This window comes from Geotrypetes seraphini, chromosome 2 (assembly GCF_902459505.1).
Source record: "Geotrypetes seraphini chromosome 2, aGeoSer1.1, whole genome shotgun sequence".
Classification (NCBI taxonomy): domain Eukaryota; kingdom Metazoa; phylum Chordata; class Amphibia; order Gymnophiona; family Dermophiidae; genus Geotrypetes; species Geotrypetes seraphini.
The window spans coordinates 509,988,076-509,998,559 of record NC_047085.1 but is presented as its reverse complement, the minus strand read 5'-3'; positions in this window follow the sequence as shown (position 1 = coordinate 509,998,559).

The window sequence follows — 10,484 nt, the reverse complement described above, 5'->3', positions numbered from 1 at the left end:
TGGGCAATGATGTGTAAAACACTCAAAATGTGGCCCATAAAAAAAATGTCAAGCCGCTGACCTCCCAGAACCAATAAATCAGCAGGAAGGATAATTCCCTCCTGCGACCCCCCCCTCCCAATCGACTCCTCCTCCACTCTTCTTTACCAACAATCGGGAGGAGGGATGCCCACTCTCTTCTGCCACCGGATGCCCCTCCCTGAACCCCCCACCCCCGTACCTCTAAATTAAGATGACAGCAGGAAGGATACCCAGTCCCACCACTCCAAAATGGTGGTCCTTCCCCTTGCCGGTGCATCCTAAGTTGCATGGGGAAGGCTCAGATGCCTAAGGCCCCTCCCAGGGCTGGGGAGGAGCATCTGGTGGCAGGAGGGAGTGGTCAATTTTTGTTAAAGTGGAGAAGGGGAGGGGTCAGTTTGTGGGGTCCTGGTGGGGGGGTTGCAGTGGCAAGAGTGGACATCCCTGAAGCTGATTTTTATTGAAGTGCAGGGGGGGGGATTGCAGCGGCCAGGGGGGCGTGGGCATCCCTGCTACCTCTATTTTGTTTCTGGGGCTCAGCAGGGCATCATTGGGGGGGGGTCTCATTTTTTTTTTTTTCAATGGGGCAAATATTGTGCATGTGTAACACACGCACATCTGTGCCATTAAAAAAAAGGAAAACGCGCCAACAGCTGAGTGGCAGGAACCTGCTTTGGGGCTTTCCTTACTGCTCAGCTGTTCAGGATTCCCCAAACCAGCTCTGCGCACATGTTAAAGTCGCTCTGACAGCAACCGATCCTATGGGATTATGGCGAACCTTTGCGCAAATCATTCCCAGGCAAACTTGTTGGAACATCGCTGTTTCAGAATTGGCCAAAATATCGGCCCACAGCGACCATATTTTGTGCACCTTGCCTTGTGTGTCATGTGACTGAATTATATACAACCGAAAACGTGCTCTGGCTCAAATGTAGCTGCCAGCAGGGAACTCGAGGACCCTCATCTTATTTTATTTATTCGATTTTTAGCCCGTCCTCCCAAAGGAGCTCAGAACGGGTTACAAAGTACATCCATAATAATCCAGACAGAGCAGGTATGACAGTTTACATAAATTACAATATAGACATTACATTAGGGATTTCTATTCCGCCTGTACCTTGCGGTTCTAGGCGGATTACAATATAGAAGATATCTGGGCAATTCCAGTAGAATTACATTACAGGATAAGAGTAAGTTACAGGAACAGTAAAGAATTATGATACTTCAATTTCACAGAAGATAATACATATCACAGAAGATAATACATATCAACTGAATCAAGTTAAATCGGGTGTAGTGTAAAAGAGTTACAGTACATTCTAGATCACAGACAAAGAGATACTATAGGTGGGTGTTTCCAAAGGCGTTGATTGGGAACTCATTGGGTGGTGGTTAGAGTGATGGGAGATATTTTTTGAACAGTAGTGTTTTTATTTCTTTACGGAACTCTTTTATGTCTGTTGTTTTGGTCAGTAGTTTTGAGATGTCAGAGTCGATTTTAGCTGCATGTGTCCCCAGAAGATTGTCGTAAAGTTTCTTACGACGAGTACCGTTGAGAGGTGGGTAGGTGAAAAGGTTCTGTGTTCTCCTTCTTCTGGGTGAGAGGTAGTAGTGAAAACGGTTGTTTAGGTAACTGGGTGCCGTGCCGTGGGTTACTTTGAAAATGAGACAGTAGAGTTTGAATTGGGTTCTTGCTTTTATTGGTAGCCAGTGAGATTCTAAGTATGCATTGGTAATGTGGTCGTGTTTGCTGAGTGAGTATATGAGTCTGAGGGCTGTGTTCTGGATGGTCTGTAGTTTTTTTATTGTGTTGGTAGGGCAAGGTAAGTAAAGGCTGTTGCAGTAGTCTACAATACTTAGCACAAGGGATTGGACAATGATCCTGAATTGGTCTTTATTAAAGAATTTTCTGATTTTTCTTAGATTTCGCATTGTGAAGAATGCTTTTTGGGTGATTTTATGGATTTGTGTTTGCATTGTGCAGCATCTGTCTAAATGTATACCTAGGATTTTGAGGGAGCTCTGTATTGGGTACTTGATTGAGTTTACTTCCAGTTCTGTTAGGGATGGTTTTTTGTCCTTCTCTAGTAGTAGGAATTTAGTTTTGTCTGAGTTCAGCTTCAACTTATGATTTGTCATCCATTTTTCTACTGTTTCCAATGTAGTTTTCAGGCGTCCTGTGGAGATTGGGTTATGGATGTCGAATGGAAGGAGGATGGTTATGTCGTCCACATAGCTAAAAGAAGTAATATTTAGGGCGTCCAGGGTGGTGCCTAGGCAGTGGCGTACCTAGGGTATGTGGCACCCGGGGCCCATCATTTTTTGACACCCCCCCCCCCTCATGGAAAAATTTTTTTTTTTTTTTTTTTTTGCAATAACCATGAAATGGAATAAATGGTCAGAATAGAAACAGGCAGTGAAAATTTTCTTTTATTGAACCTCATTTATGTAACCATTATTCCAAACATAACATAACATAAAATTATGTCGGAATTGTCATGACATCAGAAGTACATATGGAGTAGTTGCAGGTGATGCTTGGGACAGTTCTGATTATGTTAGTTTGGTTTTATGTGTTTTTTGAATAGAAGGGTTTTTATTTCTTTTTTTAAGGTTTTGTAGTTTGTGGTCGAGGTCAATAGGTTGTAGAGTTGGGGGGTCAAGTGTTGCAGCTCGAATGGCTAGGAGGTTGTCGAACAGTTTTTTTCTTTTGACGTTTTTGGTTGGAGGGTGTGTGAATGGTGCGTGAGTTCTCCTATGTCTGTTTGAAGTGGATTGAATTATTTAGCTGAAGAAATTAGTTACCCCCCCATTCCACACACATTAATTCTCTTCCATTTTTGTTCCCATTATAAAAAAACACTGATAAGTTCCCAGGAAAAAAATACATTAAAATAAGAAGTGAAAACAAAGGCCCCTACAGATGAGAACATAACATAAGAATAGCCTAACTGGGTCACACCAATGGTCCATCATGCCCAGTAGCCCATTCTCATGGTAGCCAATAGTGCTGCCCGATTCAGAGAAAAATATTTAATTCGATTCGATTCACCCTGTTGAATCGATTTTTCGATTAGATTCACTGTTAATGACACCGCTTTTTAAGTTTAAACAAAGTATAACAATAAATTTCACAACAACAATAAATTTCACAAAGTACTTAAAAAAAAAAAATCACATTTTTCCATTAAAGCAGTTCTGGAGACATTTGCTTGAACAGTCTTTTTTCCCAGTCCATAAGCAAGCAATATGAAAAAGATTTCCTTAATTATCTACTCAAACATTTTTGCTATTTACTTTCATTGTACCTAGACTATTATTCAGTAGAAAAAATTTAGTTTGTTCAATCAAGCAGAACATTCACTCATAGAAGTCCAATGTCCACACAGGATTTGATTGAACAAACCATATTTTTTCTACTGAATAATAGTTTAGGTATACTGAATAGCAAAAATGTTAAAGCCACACAGAAAAAGCAGTAAAAGTCAATAGGTTCTCCAAGTGGGAACAACCTGATGTCTCAGCACTTGAGGAAAAGACCACGTAATAATGTTTATAAGATAAATCATATAAATGATTATACTGAAGCAGGGTGTCCTCAGCGTGAGAGGTAAGCGAGAGGAGAGAATTCTCCAGTGCTTTACACAATAAGGCTCCTCTGCCTGCAGTGCACACCATCATAGGACACCTCAGGTGTGCTCAAATTAATCAATGTGATAAATTAAACAGTGATAAACAATTGGTCAATCACAAGAGTGCAAGATCAAACAGGTTGTTCCCACTCAGAGAACCTATTGACTTTACTGCTTTTCTGTGTGAGTAGATAATTAAGCAAATTTCTGATAGCCTACAGAACTGATTCTCACCTTCCATCCCCAGCCCCCAAGACTTACCAGACCCCCCCTGCCGATGCATTTACTTACTGCCTGAACTGGATATTAAATCGTGGGGAAGAGAGGAGAAATGCGGGGAAAGAGCCAGCCAAAACTAGTATTTGTTGCTGCTGAGTGCACCAATCCAGGGCAAGCAGACGCTTCCCCCATGTCTTAATAACAGACAATGGACTTTTCCTCCAGGAATTTGTCCAAACCTTTCTTAAAACCAGCTACGCTATCTACTTTTAACATAACTTCTGGCCACTTCATTTTTAAGTTTAGATCTTTCCTTCCAAACAGAGACCTTGCTAGATGTCAAATACAGCACAAGGTAACTTCACATGGACTTAACTGTGCAGGAAATGAATCTCCTCATACACCCACCATATAGTGCAAAAATGTGCAAAGGTCTGTTTTTTTCTTTCGATCACTACATAGCCTAATGCCACACAAGCAGCGCTGTTACAAACATATTCTGAAGGTCAATGCTAAGGTTGACAAAGTTTCCTTCCTTGGACCAGAAGGAGATACTGACAAACCACTGGAAGAGATTCTAAAACAACTACCCAGAAATAACACCCAAAGACCCACTCAGTGTGTGAACCAGTTGAGTGGAGTGGACTAACTGGGGGTGGAAATGGGCCCAGAGTTTGCTCAGCAGAATTTCCCAGACTACCTCTTCCTCTCAACACACTGACATGCTACCACCACCACCAACACTAGGAACACCTCACCGAGTATGCCAGCAATGCTTATAAACTTTATAAAACACATTATTATATTTTCTTATAAAGCATATATTTTAACTGAACTCAGCCTTGCCATTCACAAAAATAGAAAAGTTCCCATTTCAAGCTGTCTCATGTACACTTTTCAAATCTAACATATTGTAATCACAAAACAGAAAATAAAATTATTTTTTCTACCTTTTGTTCTCTGATCAATATTCAAATCTTGTTGGTCCCAGGCTCTTGTTGTCTTGCTTGCCAGGGTCTCCTTTCTCCGTGCTAACCATCCGTCTGCCATCTCTGTTCTCCCCTTCCGTTTCCCTTCCCTCTCCCGGAGATCTGGCATCTTTCCTTTTTTTTGTCTCCATCCACAGATTCACCTTTTCTCAACTCCCCACCACCCCAGGATCCACCATCTCTCCCTTTCTGTTCCCAACTATCCTCCTATCCAGTATCTCTATCCCCCCTCCACACCATCCCCTGTTTCCAAGTTCTCTCCCTTTCTGTTCCTTCCCTCCCTAAATCCCATTATGCACCATCTCTCTCCCACTCCTCTGTTTTTAGACCCATTATTTCTAACCCCCAAAGTCTGGCATATGCACGTATCTTTGAACCCCCCCTTCCCTCTCTCCCTTTGTGTACTTTTACACCAGGACCCCCCCTCCCCCGAAGGTCTGTCCCCCCTCAGAAGGGCTACACCCCACCCCTGAAGACCTGCACCCCCCGAAGGACTTTACCTCCCACCCGAAGGTCTGTCCCCCTCTGAACGCCTAAACCCCACCCCTGAAGGCCTGCACCCTCCCCCAAGGATTGTACCCCCCACCCGAAGGTCTGTCCCCCCCTGAAGGCCTGCACCCATCCCGAAGGCCTGCACCCACCCCGAATGCCTGCACCCACCCCGAAGGCCTGCACCCACCCCGAAGGCCTGTCCCCCCCCCTTGAAGGCCTGACCCCCCCTTGAAGGCCTGCCTGCTTGTCCCCCCTTGAAGGCCTATCCCCCCCTTAAAGGTCTGCCTGTCCCACCCCCTTGTAGGCCTGTCCCCCCTTAAAGGTCTGCCTGTCCCACCCCCTTGTAGGCCTGCCCCCCCCTTGAAGGCCTGACCCCCCCTTGAAGGCCTGCCTGCTTGTCCCCCCTTGAAGGCCTGTCCCCCCCCCTTGAAGGTTGGCACCCCCCCAAAGGCCTGCACCCCCTTGAAGGCCTGTCCCAACCCCTTGTAGGCCTGTCCCCCCCCTTGAAGGCCTGCCTGCTTGTCCCCCCTTGAAGGCCTGTCCCCCCCCCTTGAAGGCCTGCACCCCCCCCTTGAAGGTTGGCACCCTCCCAAAGGCCTGCACCCCCTTGAAGGCCTGTCCCACCCCCTTGTAGGCCTGTCCCCCCCCTTGAAGGCCTGCCTGCCTGTCCCCCCCTTGAAGGCCTGCACCCCCTTGAAGGTCTGCACCCCCCCCCCCGAAGGCCTGCACCCCCACGAAGGCCTGTCCCCCCACTTGAAGGCCTGCCTGCCTGTCCCCCCCTTGAAGGCCTGCACCCCCTTGAAGGTCGGCACCCCCCCCTGAAGGCATGCACCCCCCCTGAAGGCCTGTCCCCCCTTGAAGGCCTGTCCCCCCCCTTGTAGGCCTGCACCCCCTTGTAGGCCTGTCCCCCCCCCTTGTAGGCCTGTCCCCCCCCTTGTAGGCCTGTCCCCCCCTTGAAGGCCTGCCTGCCTGTCCCCCCCTTGAAGGCCTGCACCCCCTTGAAGGTCTGCACCCCCCCCCGAAGACCTGCACCCCCCCTTGAAGGCCTGCCTGCCTGCCTGTCACCCCCCCTCCCCCTTGAAAGTCTGCCTGCCCGCCCGCCCGCCCCACCCTGAAGGCCTGATGCCCCGACCCACCCCGAAGGACCATTCGCCCCCCTGGCCTCCCCGCACTACCTATGAAGCAGCCGCAGCAGGATCGCGACGTCAGCTATCTTTGCGCTGCTTAGGAGCTGCTTCCTGCGCCGGGCTACCTTAAGCTACTGCCCCCCCACGCCCGAAGGACCGCTCGCCCCACTGACCTTCCAGCACACCTATGAAGCAGCCCGCAGCAGGATCGCGACGTCAGCAATCCCTCAGCTGCTTGGGCGCTGCTTCCTGCGCCACGGTCCCGCCCCCTCCTCTGACGTCAGAGGAGGGACGGGACCGCGGCGCAGGAAGCAGCGCCCAAGCAGCTGAGGGATTGCTGACGTCGCGATCCTGCTGCGGGCTGCTTCATAGGTGTGCTGGAAGGTCAGTGGGGCGAGCGGTCCTTCGGGCGTGGGGGGGGACTGAGCGGCAAGGCCGGGAACACCCCCTCAGGGCTGGTACCCGGGGCGGCCCGCCCCCCCCCCCCGCCCCCCCCTAGGTACGCCACTGTGCCTAGGGAAGCTATGAATAGGTTGAAAAGTGTGGGCAGAGAGGGGAGAGACATGACAATAAAACATATGTACTAAGTAGCATCTGGTGAAATTAAGTGACATATGTGCGTTGACTGGGTGGCATTTCAGGGTGAATGACTTTAAAGCGCTGGGTTAGTAAAGAGGAAGGTTTTCACGGCCTTCCTGAAGTTCCAGAGTCCATCTAGTGATCTGACAGATTGAGGGATTGTGTGCCAAAGTTTGGGTATGAAATGTGAGTAGGAGCGTTTGCGGGCAGTTTCAGTTTTGAGGGAGCGGCCAGAAGGTAAGGCCTGAAAGTCCAGACACAGCAGTTTGAAACTTTTCCAAAACCGGATGGACAACCAAGGAAGAGCCACTCAACAAGGTTCATCCAACACTCTGCCTCCTTAAAAATCACCCTTGACCCAGAATTTTATGCCACTTCCTGGCAAAGTAGCCATCTTGATTGTTGCACAAGTTGTTATAATTGTCCATAATTGGGAGTTCAAACATTTGCACCATAGGCTAAACAAGCAATATATTCATATAGATAGATAGATAGATAGATAGATAGATAGATAGATAGATAGATAGATAGATAGATAGATAGATAGATAGATAGATAGATAATTTTTATCACATACAGATTTCTGGAGTACATATAAATTTGTTTAACAGATTAGAAGTCTGTAGAGAACATGATTGTGGAATCTATATTCAGTGAAGTAGGGCTTTAAAGAGCAATCTTCTCCTTCACCCTGCTACTCAGATACAGAGATGGTGAGAAAAGATGGATTCCCTACCCCAAAGAACCAAGGAAAAATACTGCAGAAATGATGTACTTGATGCCAAGTCTTTATTTCAATCAATAAACGTTGTTAGTGTGGTCCACCTTTGTAATAAAAGAACAAGGACCCAATATGATCTATCAGCCATCCGTTGATACACAGCTCATCAAGTACCCCCGTTTCATGACGTAGTTCAGTTTTTTTGCATATTATTCTGGCCTATAAAGGATATTTTCAGATCCCTGAGGAAGATGTGTTAATCAAAACACGGACCGTGTCGGGTCCTTGTTCCTTTACTACAAAGGTGGAACACACTAACATAATGTTTGATTGAAATAAAGACTTGGGATCAAGTACATCGTTTCAGCAGTATTTTTCCTTGGTTCTCTGTTGTTCGAAGTCTACTGCAGGACTGTTGGATTCCTCTCTTTGTGTTCTTTGGATTCCCTACCCCAACTAACCGTTGATCCTTGGAGCTGTTCCCCATGCACCAGCTACAATAGTTTCTGTTATCAGCTTCTGTACAGGCCGTTTTTAATCTATTTTTAAGATCATGTGTTCCATTGAAAAGGAAAATAGCTTTTTCTGCAAATCTCAAGATATATCTCAACCATGTGTGCAGATCATTGGAGCAAACACGGTCAGGCTTTTATACAGATCTAGATTAGTTAATATGATATGATAGAGACCTTCAAGATCATGAGGGGCATAGAGAGGGTGAATAGGGACAGATTCTTCAGACTGAAGGGGACAGCAAATACAAGGGGGCATTCTGAGAAACTGAAGGGAGATAGGTTCAGAACAAATGCAAGGAAGTTCTTTTTCACCCAGAGGGTCGTGGACACTTGGAATGCGCTACCGGAGGAAGTGATCAGGCAGGGTACGGTCCAAGGATTCAAACAGGGATTGGACGGATTCCTGAGGGATAAAGGGATCATGGGATACTGAGGGAGGAGCTGGGATGTAACAAAAGTATAGAAAGTTTGTCAGGTAATGAGTATAAACCAACCAGGTCGTGCATGTGCAGGACCGGAGGGCTGGGACTTCGATGGGAAGGCAGGACCAAATTGGGAGGCCAAGGTGGCAGGGGAGCCCCTTCAGATGATTCAGACAGGTTGTGATCTGTTTGGGCCGCCGCGGGAGCGGACTGCTGGGCAGGATGGACCTATGGTCTGACCCGGCAGAGGCACTGCTTATGTTCTTATGTTCTTATATACCGCATCATCTCCATGAGAATGGAGCTCGACACGGTTTACAAGAACTTAAAATAGTGGGTAGAGAAGAAGAAAAAGGATTACATGAACTTATGTGTAGAAGGGGGAAGAGAAAAGGGGGAAGGATAGAGCTACAATTTGCTGAAAAGCCAGGTTTTCAGTTGTTTGCGGAATAACTGAAGGGAGCTCAGGTTCCGCAGAGGGGTGGTGAGGTCGTTCCAAAGACCTGTGATTTTGAAGAGAAGGGATTTTCCCAGTTTGCCTGAATAGTGGATGCCGCGTGGAGAGGGGAAGGCTAGTTTAAGCCTTTGGGCAGTTCTGGAGGAGTCGGGACTGGAGGAATTGAAAGACAGTGGGCATAAGAGGAGGCAGGATTCCGTGAATGATCTTGAAAGCCAGGCAGGAATATTTGAAATGGATTCTGGAGATTATTGGGAGCCAATGAAGTTTGGCAAGGAGTGGGGAGGCATGGTCAGACTTGCGTTTTGAGAAGATCAGTTTGGCTGCAGTATTCTGGATTAGCTGGAGTCTTAGAATACTTTTTTTTTATAGATTTAAGTAGATGGCGTTGCAGTAATCTAGTTTGGAGAGGATGATGGATTGGACAAGGATGGCAAAGTGTTGTTGGCTGAAGTAGGATCTAGCTTTCCTCAGCATGTGAAGGCTGAAAAAGCATGATTTTGCCAAGGAGTTGAGGTGGTCATTGAGGGAGAGAGAGGAATCGATAGAGATACCAAGGACCTTGCATGAGAACTCGAGCTGTAGTGTATCGCCTGTGGGTAGTGTGAAAAGTGTGGGCAGGTGTTCGAATTTTGGGCCGAGCCAGAGTAGTTTTGTTTTAGATTCGTTTAGTTTCATCTGTACCGAGAGGTCAGTGTCCGATGAGTTTAAGGAAATTTTCCTTCTGTGTAAGTGGAATGTGAAGGAGGTTTGCAGTGATCTCCAGAGCTCATGGGCAGAATTCTCTCTGGGTACAACCTGCAGAGAATCCCCAGGTAACCAATAGGAGAAGGGGAGGTGCTGATGTCATAATGGGACTTTATGAGAGCAGAACCCTGGCAGGAGAAAGTGTCTCTCTCATGTCAGACCTTCATTTGGTTGGAGAAAGGAGCAAGAGGAACTCCCAAAAGTGATAGAGGTCTCGAAACTTCTCTGAAATCACTGATGTACAGGCAGGAGCTGGAAATGATCCCTGGTCAAGCTCAGCACCTAAGTCCAAGGCAGCTGGGCTGTATCAGAGACAGAAGAGCCTCCCAGGACCATCCAGCACAGGAAGTGAAAAAGCCTGACCAGCTTTGCCTCCAGAACTTTAGCAAGAGCCAGCCAGGACCGTGTTTCATCATCTGTCCAGTCTGCCGCCTTGTCCTCATCTCTCTTCCAGCAGGACACATGGTCAGTGGCTGAATGTGTGCTCAGTGGCTCTCTTTCATCTCCATGCCTTTCTCCTGTCCTGATCGTTTGCCCAATGAAGATTGATGTCAGCCGTGATCACC